The sequence below is a fragment of the Molothrus aeneus genome, chromosome 6 (assembly GCF_037042795.1).
Source record: "Molothrus aeneus isolate 106 chromosome 6, BPBGC_Maene_1.0, whole genome shotgun sequence".
NCBI classification, from domain to species: domain Eukaryota; kingdom Metazoa; phylum Chordata; class Aves; order Passeriformes; family Icteridae; genus Molothrus; species Molothrus aeneus.
In genome coordinates this window covers 36,543,763-36,567,632 of record NC_089651.1, presented here as the reverse complement: position 1 = coordinate 36,567,632, position 23,870 = coordinate 36,543,763, and positions in this window count along the sequence as shown.

Genomic DNA, 23,870 nt, shown 5'->3' with positions numbered 1-23,870 from the left:
TGTTCATCATAGAAGGGCATATATATAATTATGTATGCATGGTAGAACCCCTGTAAAGTAATAACTTTTAATGAATAGCCCTGTTAAAATAATACATTTCTGGGCACCAAACCAAATATGTACAGGAATATAGTGCAAACCTTCTGAATGATAAAGCAGGAAACTAAAAAAGAAAATAAAGAAAACTAACAAAAAAGAACATTTAGTAGGAAATTGGACTGATACGCCTGCTTATATTAATAGCTGTACATGTTTTCATGAAATCAAAATAAATTTGATAAAAGAGACTTTTGAAATTACTATATGCTGTACAAATATTGTTTAATAAAAATAAAAGATTTTTGCCTAAGAAGGTTGATTCTAATTTCATCTCTTTTGCTGATTTCAAAAGAATTATACCAGGAATGCATCTGTTCCTTTTAGAGTATTTGTTTCATGGTAGTTGTATGTTTTGTTTTATTAGGACAGCACTGCATGCTGTTTGATAGGAAACCAGTCTCTGATCAGCAAACTTTATTCTACTTAAAAGCTTTACCTCATGGAGTGCTTAGATCCATGTTCTTAAATAGTTTTATGTACCCAACTCTTTTATAAAATAAAAAAGTGATGCTACCTAAGTTTTAGATCTTCAGTGATACTTGATTTTCTGAACCTCAGTGAGGGCCAAGGTCATCAAGTCTCAGTAGGCAGCCAGCATATTGATGCTTCAGACATATGCTGTCATTCTCACATGACATTCAGCCTTTTCCCCTGAATTTGGGAGCCAAAGCTGCTGACTATATATAGCCTGAGAATGATGGGAGCAGAGCACGTGAATCTTTGTTTAGTTTTGGATAAGAAATTGACTCATGGGGAGGATCTGGACTTCTAAGGACCATGCCAAACATTGCTTTACTTCCCTGAGCAACAGGTTACCAATGTACAAGATCCTCAGGAATGTGATTAGCTTATTAAGACTTTCATTAAGATTGTATCTTCCAGATCTCCAGTTCTGAGATCAGATCAATTTGTTGCTGAAATTCATTCTCATTTTAAAAGGGAAGGAGACAATGCCTCTAGGAGAGAAGGAAGTCACCCACCTAGTGAGCAACCTTCTTCTAAATGACAAAAAATCTTAAAACAGAAAATTTCTTAAAAAACACAGGAAAATTAAAATTGTAGACTGAATAGCAAGGTGTAAGAAAGAAAGAGTAGTGTCAAACACTATAGAATATGAAAACATCATAGTGAATTAATTTTCTAAATTGTATTTTGGAGTTTAAGTATTTCTTGACTTGATAAGACTGTAGTACTGGTTTCAGTGTCATTTTTGTGCTTCATGAATTTATTTCATTTTTCACACACTCTTATTTCAAAAAACATGTATTACTGAGAGATTGTTGAAAAGATTCCTGGAAAATTCTAACAGATGATACAAGAAGAGTTAGAGCTAGTGTTAAGAGATAATGATGTTCCATATCAAGTAAATTAGTTTATTTTGCATCTCTTTATGCTTTAATCCAAACCCAGGACTACCTCCGTCTCCCTATGACAACTGTGAGACAACCTTCTGCCATGGTGACTTGTTCTGAAGTTGCTTGAATTAGGAGGCAGTGCTTGGCATCTCTATTTCTATGGATGAAATACAGCAGATTAAGTGATTCTGAGCTGCCAACCTCAGCCTCTATCCTTCTCTCTGTTTTAGAGCTCTTGTGATTCATTGCCATTCTCCTGAAGTCACAGAGAAAGGACAGACGGTTTTAATTACCATCACAAAAAAAAATCCCCAAAAAACTATCAGGCATATGGAGATAACAGCCCAGAATTTTTACGAGACCTTGGAGAAGTTAGCTTGCCAGAATTTGAAACCCTAGAAGTTGACTTTTTTTAGCTTGGGAGAAAATTTCCTGAGCCTCTTAATTTTTTTTTTCCAGACGAGTCTGATAATAAAATGACTAATATATGACCTTTGCTTAGAAATGGATGAGAGAGAAGATGTACAAATAACAATACCTGAAAAATAGTACATATTTATAAGAAGTAATTACAATTTGTTTTCAACTGCATTTTAAAGCCCATCTTCATGAGACTTGCTTGAAGTTGTACTGTTTTAGATTGAAGTCACCAAAATTTTATTGTTCCAGAAAGGATTGGGTCCTTGATAACAACTTTATAATGGCTATAAAGGACTTCCACAGTAACATATGACTTAAATGCTGGAAGATTTTTTAAAAGCTTAATATTAGGCATAAGGTGGGTCGATGAGGGGACAGATGTTTCCTCATGTCCTGTTGAGTGATTGAGAATTTCTAAAAAACTATATTTGTTGAAAATCTTATTTTTTTTTCCCTAATGGAAATGTTAAAAATCAAAACATCACTATTCCCAAAAGAAGTAGCATAGGATTATTCATATTCTGCTGCTGAATATCTTTGTTTTTGAAGTCCACTGGAACCAGCACCTGATTACAAGATTTCATAAATACAATTAGTGTGAAGCAGTTTACAGAAGTGTGTCGTTACTCTCCCAGGCCACATCCTGTCCCTACCTGTTGGCTTTTATGAATGAATGCTGGTGCTTGTTGGATGTTTACTGGGGCTCCATTTGGCCTCAGGGAAAGCTGGCTTAGGTTCTGACACAACTGATTTCCCACCTACATCTTTCATGAACTATTTTTTTAAGGACCAGAGTGGGGGTTTTTTTTCTGTGCAGAGTAAAGTTACCTAGCAGCAGTGAGTTATGAACAATCATTGAACATTTGGAGTAATAACCAGTTTATTAAGGAAGCTGTTTACAAAAGTACTGCAATTACAGCTAACTTCTAAATAAATATACACAGACTTATTTCTTAGTGCCTCCAAATCCTTTTCTCTTCCAAACTGTATTTCTTTTACAGACCTACAGAATAAATCCTGAGCAAACATAACAGTATGTGGCTTTTACCTAAGCCCATTTTACCTCAATCTAAAGAACTCCAAGAAGAAAAAAGACTGAAAATAGCTACAGTAATACTGCTTCTTGGATAAAATTCTAGGAAATCCACATTTAAGAATTCTGTAAAATTCCAAAGTTATGATTCAGGGCCAAAGTCTTTCATTTACAATAACTGGTATCTTAGAATACTGGCTCAGCAAGTGCTTTTTGGAAGCAGGGAGGGCTGGCCACCTTCTCCCACACAGCTGAAGCCGCACCGTGAAGATGCAGAGGCAAATTTCAGATGAAGCACAGGATTGCACGGCCCTTTTAACACCCAGGCAGGGCTTGGGGAATCAGCTGGGTTTACAGTTTGATTTTGCCTCCTACATGGAAGGTTGCCATCCTGTTCATAAAGCTTGAGATGGACTGTGTTCAGCTTATAAAACTCTCTGTAACTTTGTAAATTCATAACTTGTCATCACATTTTCCCCCATAAATGGAATAATTTAAGTATTTTCCCACAACTTAAATCAATCCTTACTAAATGCTCAAAATTTCACCAGTGAGCACCAGCAGTGTTGACTGAAATCAAACCATCGCAAATAGTGCTCAGTGCTGACAAATTAAACTTACCCACCCAGGACAAAAGTGGCATTACTTTGAAACCCACATTAGTTCACTGTTCTTGCCTAAAGGCATGGAAGTGGGAGTTAAGGACCTCTCAGTGCAATTTTTTACATCCATCATGCATAGATGCCTCTAAACAAGCAGGAGTATAGTGTCTTCTGAGGACAAGAGACCAGCAACCAAACTGCTATTGAATTAGTTGAACTGTGAGTACAATGAAGCCTAGAGCTGTAGCCATTTGGCAAAGAGCCTTATGATCTGTTGTGCTGTGCCATGGGTTTCCTGAGGAGATTTGGCTTCATCATGAATGCTGGTAGCCATTGCCATCACTGTGTGATTGAGGTGCAGAGAGAGTAACAATATGGGAGTGGCATTGGGAAATTCAGAATTTTTTTTCTCCCTTTTTTCAACTTATTTTTCCACTTCCATGTGTTTTTATTCTGATTTTGAGGACAGAAATAATCACACACTTACCCTGTAATAATGTAGTAATCTGTCACATAAATACCCTCCCATTATATGGTAATTATGGTTTCATTAAATGATCAACAGCTACCATGTTAGCCAAGAATAATTACACATTTGTGTCCTGTATCTTAAAGTGTTCTCAGCTCCCTTTTTTTTATTGAAAAGGGGAAAAAATGTTCCCTCGTGAGTAAGATCACAATTTGGCCCAATGTATGCATTTATTCAGTATGACTTGGATTGCCACAATCTCCTATTTTGACTTTATTCCACAGCATACCAAGGCCTCATTTAAGGGAACTTCACCATGGCTATTATGGCTGCACATTTTCAAAGTTTCCTGAATAAGGGGCCATTCCAAATTCTGCTTTTTTTCCTTTACACTTCCAGTGCCAGTTTATTACTTCCCAGAAATTTCACAACACAGTAGTGTCTGCACTACAGCTCTCTGACTGTACCACCTAGTTTAACATTTGACATTGACCCAAACAACCTGATACTTTGAAGGTTTCAGTGATTGTCCTGAGCTCTAAGTATCTTCTTGGAATTAGTAAAGAGACATTCCCCATTTGCAATTTTTTTTCTCTAAGTTGAAATTTGAGATATTGGACATAAGAACCATATATAATATTCATTGAAGCAGCCTTAAATTACACTAAATAGAGCAGTGTATGTAGATCTGTTAAATTTTACTATGTGGACATGGTAAAAAAGATTGCCATTTCAGCTGTACATCTTCCCACTGTTGACCTTTTAGCACAGATGCGTGATTATTCATTACATACAGCTTTTGACCATTCATTGAAACTGGTTGTCAATAGCAAAAAAATGCTGGATAAAGACATGATGAGTGAATTTAGGTACAGCTTGGGTGCCTTATCATGGCATTTTTAGGCCCCTGAGTCATCCTGGGGTACCTAAGCCAGTGACACAGGGGTGGCAGATCCTGAAGGAAACCAATGGGCTCCAGGAGAGGTAATTACAGCCCAGGTGGGATATCCTTAGGTAGCACTAGTGACAGCAGCCCATCTGTGTTTGGGCACTGAGTTGTGCCCTAAATTTCTGATGCTGGTCAATTCATCTTCCTCCTGAACACGCTAGTGGTGTGATGAAGCTGGTACCATAGCTCTATTTCAATTTACAGTATCAATAGTTTGTTTCCAAAGACATATTTGTAAACACTGGATGGGGAAGAGGGGAGGAAGGACAGAAAGTGGAGAAGAGGAGGGAAAGGAAGTGCAATTCTGCAGCTTCTTCTGTAAGCCATAATATGCATATCTTTGGTCCACTAATTTCTGTATTTCTCTTCTGCCACCAACTATTTCTGTTCTGCCAAGAGCATACTTCTACAGGCATTTTACAGGTTTTGGATACACTCTTCCTCATCAACTTTCCCTTTTCCTGCTCTTTCTGAAGAGCCTCTGTTGGAGTTGTTTTGACCTATTTGTCCGCATTTTTCCTTTCCTTTTCCTGTGTAATTGAAATTGTCAGTTCCAGAATTTCAGGGAACCTTCTATTTACAACATTCATAGGCTCTGATTCATCATGCTAACTTGAGCCACATAACTTGACACATTCATTAAAATTACACATAAACTGAAATAATTGAACATGTGCCTCACAGAACATTTTCCAAAGCATTTCACCTCACTAAAATGTAAAAAGGGCAAGGTTATTGCAACACATACTCAGCATTATTTCCTTGTGTTTGGAGTGGCTCTAGAAGAACCTATTTTCCTTTTAGATAAACACATATGAAGTTTACATTGAGTTAAATGCAACCAAAATTTCAAACTTAATACACAGCCAGTGGTTGAAGGCTGTCATCCTGAAATGTAGACTTTCATCCAGGTGAAAACTATTTCTTTCCACCATATCCTCATGTTAGAAGTTTCTTTATATTTTTTGGAGAGACTAAGTCTTCCTTTCTGTGGTACAAATAATTTATCCCAAGTTAGTAAGATAGATTGAACTTTTTAAAGTTCAAGACAGAATCTGGGTGGGATGGGGGATTGAGTACTGAAGTCTAATCATAACACACTTTATTCAGTGACAGTGCTTGTCCTGTGAGTACATTCTCCAAATCACCACACTAATCTGTTCTAGAGCATAGCACAGACCGCTGTGTACCTTTCTTTATTGATTTGTATTTGTACCATGCCACCATTTCAAGAGAGATATGATATATCAGTAAGAAACAGGCATCCTAACATGATCTTCCAGGCTGTATGAGTCCAACAATCAACAAGTGCCTGTGAGGTTGTTGCTTCTTGAAAATAAATGAGTAGAAACACAAAGCAAAAGGTGTACAACACACAAGAATGGCGAGTATGCAGATGGAATCTTTAACTTTTGTAAATCATCAGAGGTGCCATAGGTTATGAGACACAATGAAGTCCTGTGCATATTGCTGAATAAATAAAGAGGATCTGAAAATCCAAATAATTTCTAGACACCAAAGAGATGTTTGTCTACTGCTCTTATATTCCACTCAATCATAAACCTTATTTTTAGATACTTTCAGGGCATTTAAAAAGTGTTTTCCAAGTAGAATCTATCCCAAGTATCTGTTGTGACTGTACAAGTATAAAGAAAAGAAAAACTTTGGCAACATAGACAAAAATGCAATCAAGAAATTCAAAGCAAGATTTGTACTCCCCCTCCCCACTTTACACTCAAGAGAGAAAACCTGACTGTTGAGAGGGGAAAAGCAGCTCTATCATGTTTTATTTATATATTTATTTATTTTTAAAAACCTTTACTGAGAAAGGGAATAATTTAATACCAGGAAGCATACAAAAGAAAGATGACCACTGATACCATATGCAAGTAGAGCATACTCAGGTAACTTGACCTATATTTTAAATATATATATATTTTCTGCCATTGACTGCCAGTACAAAGGCTCTGGTCTTGCAACTGGAGATTTTTCATTGAAGCTCCAGGCCTGTGTGGAACCCTCCTGGCACCAGGATCTGCAGACGTGCTCTGGAGTGGGAGACAAAGTTCCTGAGCAATAATATCTCTATGGATGGGTTAATTGAACTTTCTGGATGCACTGACAGATTGACTAATACATTGAGTGTTTAAAAACAGCTGAATATAGCAGCTGTACAAAGCTTGCAGCTTTTATCTTTATGTATCAGCCTTTTTCCTTTCTTTTTTTTCATTTATGGCTTGCACATTTTAAAAGTGAGCAAGTATTCAGGATTTTATTAATGCAAGGGAAACATCTAGAGATATAAAAGAAGTGAGGGTAAAAGCAAAAGAATGAGGTGAAAAATGATACAAGCTTTGAACTTGAAAACATGTTGTGTTGTAGCTGAATGCCTTGGCAACAAGCCTTGTGATATGTGTACAACCCACATGGGCAGTTGAAAATGCAAATGGTAAGGATGCAAGGACACTTTCAAACACATTTTCTCTGTCATGTAATTTTTTGTGAAAGTATATATTACAGGAAAAGCAATCTTTTAAGCAATATTAAAGTTAAAAATCATGTAAGGTAATAAAAGTGTTCAGTAAAGCTGGAAGTAAAGCTCTTTGTACTTAACATTACCTTCTAGGGCCGTGCCAAAGTGGTTTTCCTTCTACCTGTATTTATTTTGTTCATTTTTGTTGTGTTTTTGAGACATTTTGAAACCTTTTGAAAGAGCCTTGCCTTCCAAAGTGGGAAATCCTGTTAGTGAAGAATATCTCAAAAGAAAAAGGATTTGAAGTGCAGATGAAAGGCACTTGAAGTGTGACTGCTTTACAGGCTTACAGATCATGTCAGGTGAAACCAAGCAATGTTTAACAAGGTAAGCAGCCGAACCCTTGTGGGTGGCCCTCCATGGCTCCTGCCTGCTCTGAGAAATGGAATATTCTTCTCAAGCCTCTGGATTTCAGGTTATCTAATTTGTTGTTTTTTCTTTTGAGTTTCCTTGGGTGATTTTTTATTAGAAACAATGGTCACTGTCATTCTCATTTCCACCTCAGACAAATATCTTTTTTTTTCCTTTTTTTTACCTCCAGCTAGACACATTCAAAGAGAATTCATGTTAGAATGTCAATGACATTTTAGGTACCCTCCTTTATGTAAACAACAATGACTTTCTTGGGAGACTCTCAGACTAATGGGAGTTATGTTAACTCTGCAGTGTTCCTTACAAGACAATAGGAGAAACATCAGCCCACTAGCAGTCTCAGTAATGACATCTCACATACAAGACTTTCTTGGTACTCAAAGTCTGAAAAACAGTCAACAAGATAGTGTAAAAACTGATTTTAGTTTACAAAGCATCAATATGCATTTTCCTCCTAAAGAGTGAGCAGTCTGGGGTATTACTTCTGGTAGTAAGTACTACTACTGCTAGTACTACCACCTTTATCATTTAAGAGTAAGGCTTGCTGTTCTGAGACAGTTGGGTACCATTCAGTTGGGTAGTCAAAAATGGATCCTGAGGAAACAGTATCAAAAGCATCACACAGAATAGTGCTTTTCCTGGTATACAATCCCAGCAGTCAATGTCTTTCTCTAAATTCTGATGCCTTACCAAAGCTGGTTATCCTGGCACTCAGGACTTGTTTCCTGAAAGGTGCTAAAGATCCCCATTCTTCATATAAGTCAGTTTGGGTTTAATACAGCATAACTATGTAGCTAGAACTGATAATTTTTATAATCAACTGTCATTAGACCATGAAGGGAATAAGTAAAATATCTGCTAAATCTGAAAACCTAGAGCTAAGATCCAGTTTGAAAACAGCTGTTCCTTGCCCTGCATGATGGTTCCTATGGAGCCTTTTCCCCCAGAAAAACTAGTAACTATGGGGGGAAACCCACCCCACCTCCCCAACCCCCAAATAACCAAAACCCAGCCAAAATCAACAAACCTAAAAAACCTTAACTTTCCTTTCTAACATCTGGAACACCCTAGATGTAGGAGACAAACCAAACCCAGATCTGATGCTTATGACCTTGCTAAGATTTCCTATAAAATAGTTGGTGTACTATTGGACTTACTGTTGAGTTCTTCCCGGTGTAACATTTGATCAGGAACTCCGTCACAGTGGAGATATTGCTGGATTAGATAATAAATTTTGGACTTTTTTTATGTGAGCACGATATCTAAGCAAAGCCACTATTTTTCCTTTAACAAGTAACCAAAAGAATTTTTAGTTTCAACTCAGTCTTTCCTCAGCTTGTATAGAGCAGATTTTTTCAAGGTCACTGGGGACTTAGGCTCTTGAGTCTTGTTTTCCAAAATGGTTTCAGCTTTAAAAAGCCACTGAAGAAAAACCAGTGAGATTGAAATATCATTTCTGAGCGTAAGACCAACACCTCTATTATTACAAATACTGCAATGGATTTAATATTAAACCCTTGCTTTTACCTGTAGGAGTCCAGATAAAACTGCCAGCTGATTTCTTTTTTCTTCCGTTTCTTTGAATGGTAATGTCTAGATTTTAGATACAGTAAGGTAGTACTTAAGATGAAAAGTTCTCAGATAATCTTTGTTCCACAGAACCCTTGAGTAATTCTGAAAAAACTGTTTATTCCATTCTTCTTCACTGTAGAAATTTGTCCTTCTGATAACGGGACCAGTGATGTAAAATGTAAAAAATTTTAAATTTTACCTTCTCACAGCAATGAATCCAGGATGGAGCAGTCATATAGTGTGGGGAGTCATACTACAGAAGAGACTGCAAAACATTTTACTTTAATTACATTCCTGACTGCAAGTGTAGCCTTCTCTGTCTTGTGCACTTGTAACATCTTTGCCATGGAGGGAAGAAGTGGATCAAGAATTCATTTCATGAAGGATTTAGAACAGGTAGCTGGATCCCTAACTGTCTTGAATAGTAAACAGTAAATGGCCTAATGCAGTGCAACAAATTAAATTAATTCCTTTCATGTGTATTGTCTGCACCTAGCCTTTCTTTTCTCTCTTAAAAGAAAACAAGTCTAATACCTCCAATGTAAAACAAAACCATATATCATAGTTAATTAAGTAATTGCTCTAAATTGCCATAACTAACGGATGCCTGCCTAGGTATGTTCACATTGTGAATCCACAGAAAAAGACATAACGAATTAAGGAGATTCAAATGGAAGAGAGATCACTAGATTAACTACTTTACTGAAAATATTGTAATCGGCCTCTCATACAAGAATGGGTACTTTAAAATTCCGGAGATGATAAATGAAGAACTTCATTAATTTAGGTCTTTACCCTTGAAGGAAATGCTTTTTTATATATACATACAATTTTTTTCCCTTCCTCCCCTCCTTTCTGCTCTCATCTTTTTGGCTGTAGACATACAAAGCAGCATCATTGTGATCCAGGATTTACTTGAAGAGATTTCATCTGGAATGGAGTCAAGCAGAGCAGTGGCAGGGGAGCTTTTACAGATTATGACCTGTAATCTCGTTAATACTCTGAAACACAAAGACCCAAATGTTGAGTAATTTTGGGAGAGACTACAGCCTATGTGGCTACATGCCCTTCTGACAAGACATCCTGGAGGCCAAGATGAAACCAGCTACTCAAAAGTCCAACATAGATAAAATGCTGCTTATATAACAACTGACACTTAAATTTAATATTTTCAACAGGAGCAACATAAACATTAAATCCCAAGACCATCTCTTCATTCTCTGTCACCTTGCACAATGTTTCTCCTCACAATAAAGGCATGCTCAAGACTTAATAAAATATAATTTCACCCAGTCCTGCTAAAGACAGCAGGTCAGTGGCCATTAAAAGCAAAAACTTTTAATCTCTCTTTTGGAGTTCATCAGACAGTAAACTGGTTCACTGAGGCTGGCTCAGGTCCTTAGCTCTTGAGTAAATTTCACTCTCTCATGAAAAGCTAATTAGAGATGTAAAAGTACACTTAGCATCTTGAGCTTGAAAAGCTAGAACAATGTCTAAAAAAAAGTGCTGTGGCTAGATCAGAAGTTTGTCTTACTGTCAAATGAGATGCCAGCAAGATTGTTATGGTTTGTAGGCAGCTCCTTATGCAGACCATGCTGAAGAAAGCTTTCCTGGGGTGGGTAGATATTTTGAAATGGTGCAGAGGCTCACTTTGAAAAGCCTTCTGGCATGACTTCTTGGGAACAGGTAGCAGAGCAGCAGTAGGTGTAAGGTGGTCTATCCTCTCATTAATTATTTGGTACTCTCCTTCGTCACAGAATCATAGAATTATTGAATACTCTGTGTTGGAAGGCACTCATCAAGATCATCAAGTTCAACTTCTGGCCTTGCACAGGATGCTCCAAGAATCACATCATGTGCATGTGAGCATTGTCCAAACGCTTCTTGAATAGAGACAGGCTTAGTGCTGTTCCTTGTGTAGCCTGTTCCAGAGCTCAGTTACGGTCTGGGTGAAGAACCTTTTCCTGGTATCCAACCTAAACCTGCCCTGGCTCAGCTTCATGCAGTTTCCTCAAGTCTTGCTCCTGGTCACAAGAGTGAAGAGATCAGTACCTGCCCCTCTGCTTCCCCTCACAACCCAAACGAGGTCTCCCTTCAATCTCCTCCTTTCCAGGCTGAGCAGACCAAGTGACCTTGACCATTCTTCATAATGCTTCCCCTTAAGGCCTGTCACCATCCTTGTGACCCTCAAGGAAAATGCATGGAGCTGAGTCAGGAGAGGTTTATGTTGCATATTAGGAAAAGTTTCTTCCCCCAGAGGGTGGTTGGGCACTGGAACAGGGTCCCTAGGGAAGGGGTCACAGCACCAGCATGTGAGAGTTCAAGAAGTGTTTGGACAATGCTCTCAGGCACAGGGTGTGACTCTTGGGGTGTCCTGGGCAGGGCTAGGAGTAGGACTTGGTGATTCTTGTGGGCTCCTTTCAGCTCATCATGTTCTTTGATTCTCTCTGAGGAAAGCTCTTAAAACCTCAATTTTTTTTAATTGAAGGTAGTTTATAATTTTAAACATTCAGTATTTCTCTACTGTGGAAGTTCAAAAGACAGAAAGAAAGCCTTTTGAACTTGCTGAAAGCCAGTAGCCATGTACCTAAAGCCAGAGCTTGTTGGAAAGCTAAACCACCTTCTGGTGGCAACCCTGCATATAGATTCAGAGAAAATATTTCCTTAATTTCTGTTTTGCTAACAGGTTCAGTTCATTTTCTACTTCTTTCAAAACTGATTGAAATTTTTAAAAAGCAGGAAAACTTTTTTTTTCTTCTAGTCTATGAATAATAGCTAGGGGAAATGAATTGGATTATTTATAAAATCTTGGACATAGTAACTAAAAAGAATCACTTCTTTCTGTCTTTAGTTAAATTGGATATAAATTAAAACCATGTTTATAAAACTATACTTGATTGTTGTAAATGAAACAGTAAAAAAAATTAAAATTTAAGGGATCTAAAAATATTATTTATCAAGATGTTTTACTGCTCATTTACTGGGTAGAATAAACTTTTCCTTAAGGAAAATAAAGTACAAATGCAGAACAAGACAATATTCAATGGTACAAATCCAAGCTTCCTGTGTGCTCATTTAAATCATTCCACCCTGAATTCAGTCTTTCCAGTCTCTGTGCTTGTGGTAGTAGAGTTTTCTGGCCTTCCTTTAGTTTCTCAGCGTCTTTGTGGTAATGGTTGTGCCTAAAAAGGGAATGAAATGTTCCAAGTGACTTCACACAGACATGCCTAGGGTCTGATCCAAGTCTATTGACGAGGCTGGAGCCCTTCCATTTGCTTCAGTGAGCTTTGAATTGGATATTTTATAAGGATGTTGCCTCCCAGCTTCCTGATACGATAGACATGCACAAAGAGGCCATATTTGCACTGCTCCTTCTTTTGTACCCTATCGAACAGTACCTTCGTATCTAGCTTGCTCTCACCATAACTTACCATCCTACTGAAAGAACCATTTTAGGTCTTTTTCTTTGATTTAAGTCATTTAGGAATACTGTATTAACTGTGCTTTCATTTCTTTTTTGTAATGAAATATGACTTGATTACCTTCTATTCACAAATCTAATTTTTCTAGATTTCCTCTGCTTTTATTTCTCTGTTGCTAACAAGAAATTTTTGCTCCCCCCAATTCAGCATGGTTTATGAAAATTCTTAGCTTTATTTATTGAGTGTCTGGGGTTCTGAATGAAGTAAAACAAGGTCTTGTGTAATACAGATTTCTGTGGTAATGTAGGTTTCTCTCTGCCATTGACTGTGATGCTTTATATCAATAGCCTGTGTATACAGTCATCCAGGTTGTCATATCAAGTGATAACTATCTTCCAAATCAAAATAATCTGAATTTTATAAAACCTAGTAGTAAATAGAGCTTAATATTTTATCAGAATCCAAATGTAGTACAGCCAGCACTATAAACTTCACTTCATGTTCCTCTAGACAGTTTCTTACAGACTTCCTTACCTTATCAAATAAGGGCATCAGTTACTCTGTCAGAAAATCATCAATAAAATCATCTTCAACTATTAAATTTTACTAGTTTTACAATCACAGTGAGTATTTTGTATGACTATTTAGTCATCCAAATGTTTAGTGGCCCTGTTCTTCCTCTCCATGGCATACAAAGTAGTCACTCTTCAAGTTCTGAATACTTTTGAAAGCTGAAATCCCTTCCCTTCCCTTCCCTTCCCTTCCCTTCCCTTCCCTTCCCTTCCCTTCCCTTCCCTTCCCTTCCCTTCCCTTCCCTTCCCTTCCCTTCCCTTCCCTTCCCACAGTCCTGTATGTCTTACTTTATCAGGAATTAAAATATATAAATATGGAAATTGTACAATTTCACAACTTTACTCTTTTGGTACTGCTAGAGTGTCAGTCATCTTAAACAAGCAGCTCAGAAGCGCTCACATATTCCAAGTATTCTCTTTTTCTGTTTTTCAGTCTTTCCCAATATAAATTTTACTGTGCCTGTCTGCCTTAATTTTTATCCCCTTTTCCTCTACTTCCTTTGAAGAAATTATCTTAAAATTGTTTTTACTGTACCTTATACAGTTTTAAGGCATCATTTTAATTTCTCTTTTCAACTATGACAGGCACTTTGCACAACCTTGCTCCTTTTAAAGTAAACAGGAGTGCAAATGGTGCATCCAGACGGCTCAGGAACAGCACTAAGCTGACACTTCTCAATGGATATATAGCTCACCTCTGTGCCAGGGTGAGATCAAGCCTGGAACTGGCCCACAAGGCAACTTGGTTTCCATGTGACGGCAGATCAGGAAAGGAGCTGTAACATATCTGAAAATACTTTTGATGAACACACAGAGTAAAATACCTTGTCTGTTAGACTGGCTTTATCCTTGGTATTACAGAGACAACTTTCTTTTGCTAAATTATATCACTTGGTTGAAATGCTTTCTGTCTTCTCTGAGTTTTGGGTTTGGGTTTTTTCTCCCCTTTAAGTTCTTTCCGTTTTCAATTTCCACAGCAACATGTTGATTCTTGCTAAAATCTTATTCCATCATTCATCATGAATTCATAAGGCTGCCTCCTGAACCTCATGCTCTGATTTTTTTTTTATTTTCAGTAGCAAGTGTACTAATATGTTTTGATAAAAGTGAAATTTTGACATCATAGGCTTCTTCTCAACTTGCAAATTTTAAGTCTTCATTTTGGTCTTATTCTTTACATCCTAAAATCATTCCTCAGCTAAAATTTTCATAGGATTCAAAGAGAACTTTCTCTGAATTAAGACTGTAGTTTAAGGTTTCTTTGGTGGGTTTCCATTGCAAAATTTGACCTGACTGATGAAGAAGGTGTGATGTTTTTATACCATGTTTGTGTTATATTGAAAAAAAAAAGGAAAAAAGAAAAAAAAAGAAAGAAAGAAAAAAGAAAAGAAGCTGCTTTCCAGCTTTGTTTCTTTCTTCCAAGTAAAAGAAATTAAAATCATTTAATCTCTTATTTTATACACAAAGCTACTATTAATATCATTAGGAAATACACATCCATTTAAGGAGTAGTAGATTCTTTTATATTATTTAAAAATAAGGAAATAAGACACCTGCTACATTAGATGAAGGAATAACCGAAATAAACTCAAGAAACCTTGTGAATCTTCAGAAAAACAAACGAAAAAAAAATCAAAAACAAAAGGCAAAACCACAGAAGATTGAAAGCAGTCTGTTTCTAATAGGCTTTCTGAGCATTAAAGCTCTCTTAAAAACATCAGTCCCAACATGGGCAACCTCAGGAGTGACTGAACTCAAGCTATGGAATCACAGAGCACAAACCAGTGTCTAAACTTAACCCACTGAGAGGGGATATTGCACCTTCTTGTAAATGGTAGACTAGTCCTCCTAGGGTGGCCCATTTCTTTCATTCTTTGAAGTAGAAAATGTCAAAGTATATAGGAGGCATTAAGATAATAAGCCTTTAGGAAAGCAACAAATTATTGTAGAACATGGTTCCTCTGGATGTGAGTGGAGTTCTCTTTACAAGTAATTTAACTACCAGACTGTGAGAAAAAATAAATGGTTTTCTGACAGTCAGTTTGGCTGACTCCCCCACCATCAGCAGATGCTCTTGCTCAGGACACAAGTCCCAGATTTTTTTTTTTTCATGTTCACACTATGTGGAATAGCAGGACTCTGATCTTGAGTTCTCATTCCTCTGGGCAGAGCTCCAACTCTAAGCTCACCTCATGTATCTTATGTGTGGCTGCCAGGCAGGTAAAGACAACTGTCCTTTAGAAATTATAAAGCAGATTCAGCGGCCTGTGAATACCTTGTTACTGAGACTGATACACCCTCCTAATTTTTGGCACTGCTCCTTGGAGGAAAAAAAGTAATCATGAAATACAGTAGGGATAATTACCAAATTGAGAAGAGAAAGCTTTCAGATGAGCAACAGGCATATTTTGGAGGAGGGAGAGGAGAGTGTTTGCTATTTTTAATTACAGCTCATTAGACACAGAGAATCAGCTCTCAAATCAGCGGGGAGACTGGCATTACTTCAGTAAAAGTCAAATGAAACACCAAAATATCATATAAATTGGAAGTTTCTTTGCTCTGTTTTGAATTGTTTTCCTCTACAAATCTGCTTCTTTTGGCTGTACCACTTCATCATATAAACACAGCCTAAGTCAGATCTCTAGAGGGAAACATCTGATGCTGAAGATCCAGCACCCATACCATGAATTTTCTAATGTATATCCACCTAAAGGATGGCAAAATGATTCTTTCAAACTTGCTTTAGTCTGGTGCTGTACATCAGCACTGTGTGATAGAGCTCCTATACATTAGGGCATTGGGCCATAAGTTTAAAAATGTTTTACCTGAGAGCACTGCAGGCTGTGTGCTTTCACATCACCTGCAATGTGAAGCAAAGTCTGGAAAGTGGAAATATTGTGATCTACTGCTCAAAAACATGCTTTGAATCCAAATGAAAATGGTAGTATTAGTATAAATCATCTTAAATATGAATGTTCTGCAGCAAATTAAGGCTATAAAAGTTGTAGGCGAACTTCTGCAAGAAAATGATCAGCAACTGAGAGAGATATGGCAGCTAATTTTTGAACAGGAAGGGGGCAAGTGGCAGCATAGGAATCTGTGGTACAAATCCCACATTCATATCCATAAAGATAAACAACTCCTTAAGTGATGCGAGTGTGATATCACATCCCTGAAATATATCTCATTGTAGTATAAACACTACTAACTGCAGGTTTGGTGCACTTTGATGTCACCAAGAGTCTGTCATATGACAGTGATTGTAGAAAATTATTTATGCTATTGCAACCTCATGTTTTCCTTCCTTATGTTAGCATTCTTTTGAGTCCCTTTTTTTCTTTGTCATATATTTCTCCTTATATTTAAAATGTGGAAGTTGATGGATTTTGTGTAAAATTGGTTTAATTGAGATTCCATTTAGATTCTACTCTATAGTATGATGAAATTCCAACTAGCCTAGCACTGTAATTAATTAGAAACCTGTTTAAGACATAGAGTGGTATGTCTCAATTTCTAAATTGCCTATCAAGAGCATTGCATTAAATTTTGATGTTTTCATGTGGAAGTAGTACTGCTGTCTATAATAAAATGCGTTTGGATCTGAGTTCAGAGGGTGATTCTGAGACTGAAAGGAAATGAGTCCAAGTGATATATAAAATGTAAATCCTCACATGTACATTAATTCTGACCACTTGTAACTTTTGTGTCTCTCCCTCACACCTTTTCCTTATGTCTCTTTCTTCCATTACTTTCTTATTTATGTGAAAGGCTCTGCTACATGTGAATCACACAAGAGTTCTCTCTGAGATACAAGAGAAACAGGTACAGAAAGAACTTCCTTTACATGATTTTTTCAGAATTGCCCTGCAACCCTGTGCAGACAAGACATTCCTCATCACATGTTGGCTCAGATTTCAGAAAGATGAGAAGGAGCAGAAAGGCTAACACAAAGCTATATGTCTACACAGAGCACTGGCAACTGCCATAATACCCATCTATAAGAATTAATTGCAGGAAGGAAAATGCTGTGCAGATGCTATTAATCCATTGCCATCAAGAGTGCCATCAAGAGTGCAATATTCTTGCCGCAGCCAAAAAGGGACCAATAAACATATTTGAAATCAAACTCACGGTTGGCTTTTTTAGCTACAGTTTCCTCACAAAACCCTTAAGCAAATAGCATTTTCTAGGCCATGCAAAAATAGGGATCTGGCATGAGTTAGTCTGACTTCTTGTTCAAAGCATTTGAAACGGACTAATTTAAGTAATGTTAATGCAAGGAAATACATTCAATAATTGTTGTTCATGTTTACACTCCTTCTCTTGAAATTCCAACAGAAATATAAAGTGCCTAGCACCCAAAGAACAATATTTGCATAATTATTTTTCCACATGAAAGAAAAAAATGCTCTGTAGAATTAATGGTATTACAGAGTGAGCAGACAACATGATGAAACTGAATAAAGCTTATGGGGCAATGATAGGCATTGATTGCATGTGTTGCAGCAAGATGATGCAAAGTTCAGGTATTCTTTTATGGGCCTCCCCTCAGAATACAAAGTAATAATTTTACTCCTTTGAAACCAGAGATACTCCAACTAAAATTTTCAGGAAGCTTTGAAAGGAAACAGATACTTATTCTAAGCACTTTTCATAGAGGTAAGAAACATCTTATTGGAGGAGGGAATTACAGGGAAGTTATTCTTCACTGTGTACACATAACGCAATATTTTAAATTATTTTCTTTTTTTTCTCTTATTATATCTTTGATATAGTAAGATAAGCATTGGTCTTTGGTGCACTGACTAAAGTTTTCTGTTAGTTTTTCATGTGATAGTCATGCTTTGAGCATGTCTATAGATATACGGCATGGTGTAAAGGAGCCAGTGCACACTTAAAACATTAAAAACCTTTCACTAACTTTTACAGCTTTCCAATTACGTTCCCTTCTCAAAGCATGCTATGAATCAAATCCTCTGTGTTCATGGTAAAGTATTACTTCTGAAAGGTACTTTAGAGGTTGAAATCTTCTATTGAGCTACATAGCAGAATTATTAATAATTGTCCAATTTTGCCCATTACTACTTGTCCAATTCACTGACTGGATTGACTGTTTTCAGAGAAAAACTGTCATTCAGATTGGAGACCTCTGCAATGGTTACTCTCTTCTTCCTACACTTGAATAAAATACATGGTACTCATGTAGTTATGAAATAAATATTATTGCTGGAGTTCAAATCTCTTCTTTCCTGTGGTATTAGTTCATTTAGCTAAGTCTCTACCTACATGAGTCTCTCTAATATTGTAGCTGTTAATCTGCATTATTAGATATTTTCTATCACAGCTTTAATTTTCTGTCTAGAAAAGGGCTTTGTTGATTTAGATTGACAAGGAAGATACCAGTTCTTTTCATTTGTTTCATTGACTTTGGTAAGGCACCAGCCAGGAAGTGGAGCTACATCTGTCATTTACAGATACACTAGACCTACAGATTCTGTGTAGATTCCCACTACGTGAATTTAAGGTACCATCAGCCTGTAGTTCTCAGAAGTAGCTGTGTCACAGCTGTTCTGTTGTGTGTTATTCTCATTAATGATAAATTAATAGCATGATTAAAATATCTGGGAAATAATATCAAGAGAGATAAGAAGCCATTTTTGATCTCTATTACATAGATTTAAAGGGAGAAAAAAGATCCTTAAGTCAGTAGACTTCAGATGTATAGAATAACCCAAAGAGACTACATGTATGTGCAAATGCCAAAAAGGAGAAAACTATTTTGAACAGATAATGTTAAATCCAGAAAAAAAATGCATCATGTATCATTCCACTAATATTTTATCTGAGGAAATAACTATGTGAGGGGCTAATCCTGTTCTCTACATGTACAAAACTCCCTTCAAGTCAGTGAGAGTTTTGCTGTTGTTAGAACTGCCTGATTAGTACCCAAATTTATTCAGATTTAGAGTTTGAACTGACTCCTAATCTTTCCAGCAAAAATACAACACTTAGTGGTCCCGAATTCAGTGAAGACGTCCACATAGACAGATTCTTATTTACAGCCAGAGTGATTTACAGGGGCAGTGACTAAATCTGCCATTAAGATTGTTGACATAGCTTGCCTCAAAAGCAGGCCAAGAAACATTAACGTAAAACTCTCTTCTTATTACTGAGTGTTGTTTATAGCTGTTCTGTTGGTTGCTCACCTCATATAGATTCAGTACAACTGCTCATGAATTCATTCCCCAATGCCAATTTTTGTGCTTTATTTCCCTTTCTGTTAAAGAGGCCTAACTGCAGCAAAGTAAATATTCTTCTGGTACTGGAAATATCGAATTTATATACAAATTCCATGAGAAGCTTTTATATATGGGCAGGCCATCAGCTTAATAAGATTATAAACTCTTCTTGTTTTATTAAGCTGCAAGAGCATTCCATTTGCAGTGGCTTTTTTGGACACTGTGACAGTGTACCATTGCACATGAACTTGTGCTCTGAATAAGAACTTCAAAGAAATTTTAAAATCTTTTACAAAATCTTCTTGAATATTCCAGATAGATTCTATTCTCTTGGCATTGTCAGAACAAGTGATTAAAATTAACAAGGAACATACCAATTAAAATAAACAAGCAGCATACCAAAACAGACAAACTGAAATGAAACTCCCCACCATATTACTAGAAAAAGAAACTGTAACTTGTTTTACCTGTCCACCAAAATAATTTATCTCATCTGGATAAAATATGCAACTTTGGTGAAGAAATAGAAAGAAAAACCATGAAACCTAATGCATTTGTAATTTTGAAGAAAATATGGCAATATTTTCAGCTAATATCCTGGCTGTATAACTGTACAAATACCTTTCGAATAAAGTCTTTCAAAATAAGGGAGCGTTTTATACACCATCCTTGTAAACTGAAGATGATATATGATATGTTAGGAAATCATCTTATTCCCCTAAAGACTTGAGAACTGTTGGGATGACTGGTCTTCCGTCGAAAGAAAATACTGTCCTATCTACAATATCTTTGTGATAAGAGCATTCCTCAAATATGGGAAAAAGTTTAAATTACTCTGCCTCAGGAGACTTGAATCTTCATTTTCAACTGTTTGGCTCATGTTGCAACCACAAAACTGCAAGGATTTTGGAAAGGAAACCCTTGTTAGTCCTGTCTATTGAATTATGAAATATTCACAAGGACAAAGACTGTGAACGTAGCTCTGCATCAGTTAAGACACCTGTTGGACTGGATGTAGTACAAAAGACATGGGTTTAAATCCTCAGTCTTTTTCATAAAGAGTTCAATGAAAACAGATATTTCCCTCTGGATTTTAAAGCTGAACTTTCAGCTCCTAGGGAATTTGAAACAAAAACACCTTGGACATTCAAGTTAACTCCAAGCATATTCTAACTACAGCACCAACATCACCCAGTATCAAGTGCTGACTTAGAAATTTGAATGGCACTGGTGCCTGTGAGGACAATGCACATTCTTTCTGTTTGCTGATTCCTTCCTGTAAATATAGACCATATAGACCAATTGTTAGTATCAATGCCTTTGTTTATATGCAGTCAGGATATTATCTATATACCATTATTATAACTCAGAACAAGCTGGCCTTATAGTTGCACTCCTCGTGTCATTATGCTTTTACTTTCATTGGAGTGTGTTATAATAAATACCAAGCATATAATTGATTCTTTGCATGAAGTCTATATTTCTTGGGCAACATGTTTACTTTTATCCCACTGCAAGACATTCATTCCAACAACAGTAACTCCTTCTGGGAGCAGAGTAACCAATTATATTTAATTTTGTGAAATGAATTACTTTTTAGAGAGTAATGTATAATTAGAAAGCTAATGTAAGATGTAACCTCTGTGTATAAAAAACTACTGTTGCACCTAAAAACCCAAACCAACTTGAGTACTTCCTTTCTCCAAAGGAAATAATTAAAAGTTAAATCAGAGAAGCGTGGTAAGTTATGCAATTAATTATTGGAAGAGCATCTGGATCTTGGAAGATTTAGCAAGCACAAGGAAATAATTGCAGGATCTTCATTAGGTTTTGTACATTTTGCATAACTTTGTTGCTGTTAAATGAATCATTGCTATTTGTCACTCAGATATTTCTGAAGTAATTAAACTACAACATATCCTGGCTTGGTCCATGATATACATCTATAATGCTATTTCAGAGGTCAAACTCTGTGATAGTCTTGATTATTTCTGATTTATTGTCAAGGCAGATGCATGGTTTTTGTATATGTTCTCCACACCTCTACTGAATTTGTAAAACATGCTGAGCACAATGAGCTAGGTCATGCCTGCTCTTTAAAATGTGCTTTGCAGAAGATTTAATAGAAGAAAAAAAGTGGACCAAGTATAGGATTTTGTACTCATTGCTGGAAGCATGGTCCATATCACAGTCAGTTTGTATTACAGTAGTGTTTATTTATATGTTGAATTTTGCTTAAAACTCCATTGCTACTATGAAGGATGATCTTTAGTTTCAAAAGCACAGAAAGAGAGTGTGAAAGAGAACTGAGGCGGTAGAGCCACAAGCCATATTATCTGTGAAAGTTATATTTAATGTAGGCCTTGATAATTAAAAGTTTTCTAAGAGCTCTGAAAAGCATTCAGATCATCAGATTTAATGACTTTAGGGTGCCTAAATTAAGTGTTTCAAGTTTGGGAGCCTAAATTCAATCTACATGACCTAAATTGAAATCTGCAATTTAAATAGGGGCGATCAGAATTTCTGAAAAACAACTCTCATGTTTCAAGACTCAAATATGGATTAAGATCCCCAGTTTTGAGACCTACATTCAGTTATTTTGCACTAGATCATGATGTTCTTTCTTTTAGAGCTGCAGAGAATGTGGAGGGAGCCAACAGTATCTAGAGCAGCACTACATGGGCATTTCTCTATTCAGATCTTGTTTTTATAAGAATGGATTAATTTCTGTTTTTTGGTTTTTTTTCCTGTTCTCTTGAAGTGAAACAAGAGGGTGTTTTTAAGGTGTTTTATGACATTAGAGGTGTAGTGTGAAGTTCTAAAACTTCTTAGAAGATACCTATTTAAGAAGAGGGGGGAAAAGGCTCTTTTGTCAGTCTTGATAACAAATGCTACATCTTCAGAGCTTTTAACAGAAATTGTAAACAGTGAGATGAATAGTTGCTGTTGAAAGGAAGTAGGGCACAATTTTTAGACAAGGCAAGGATTAATAGAATCAAGGAAACATGGCAATTAAAAGACTGAGGACATCATTAGTAACTTGTTGATAGAGATTCTTGTTCATAGAAGATAAATCAGAAAGTTTCTAATTATCACAAAAACAATGTTTTGAACAAGACCAGAAATGTAATAAAGTAGTGACAATTTTGTCCCATTAAAGATAATGCTTTACTCTCTTCAGAAGAACATTATCTGATGTGAATAAATTCAAGAACAAGATGCAATACCTTTAAAGATCTTCTCAATTCCTAGGTTATCCTTGCAACCTGGAAGTTGCCTGCTTGAGTTTTAGTTATGAAAAGCACCTTTGAAAAGCTGCTCAATAGGCTCACAGGGACAACCAGCCTATCCTTCCCACATTTAGAGATTCTTAAGGGCTCCTCCCAAACTTGAGAGGCAACTTGAACCTGTTTACTTTATAAGGCAGGCAAAGTTTTCCATTGAATAAAATTTTGGCTTAAAGCTCGTTCTAACTGCAAAATTCTGTGTTAGCCATGGGAATAAGCACAAGGTATTTGTCTGCTTAGATTTCAATAATTTATCCTCTGAGGCACCCAATGTATAGCAAGTTTAGCCAAGTAGTTTGAGGGAATGTTTAAACAGAACTTTTCCACGTGTAAAACAAACATTGATGACTGACAGTAAAACATAAGTTAAAGTCATAAGAAAAATAATCACAGAATCCATTCCTATGATAGAGAGCTTTCCAAAGGTACATGAAATCCCATCTGAATGTAAACAATGTAGCCCATTACTGTCAGAATTTCTTCTCTTTTCTTAGCCTTAGATATTATTTGACTTGCCACATTTTTAAAAACTATTTTTGCATAGCTGTGAAGTGCTTGGCCATAGCCTGAGCTTCCCACTATGGGGAAGTTTATCAAGTGACATCTTGATTGTTAACCACTCTGTCAAGATGGGAGTATTTGAAAATGTAATTAATAGTTCATTTTTGTGGTAACTTTGGGAGTTTTATCCTGTATTTCCAGACAATTGCTTTGAAACATATTTCTTAGTCACCTCTGCTTAGAACTTCTCTTCCCCCTCTCCTTGATCTTTAAAAATGAGGTCAAACTTGAATTTCAGGTCACAGTGGAGAAGTACAAAAATCAGTAACTACTTCATACTGTGCCTTATAATAACTGCTTCATATATCCACCATCTTGATATTTTATCAGAGCTGAGAAGCAATGAGTTTCATACTCACTAATTATTAAAAGAGGCATATAATTT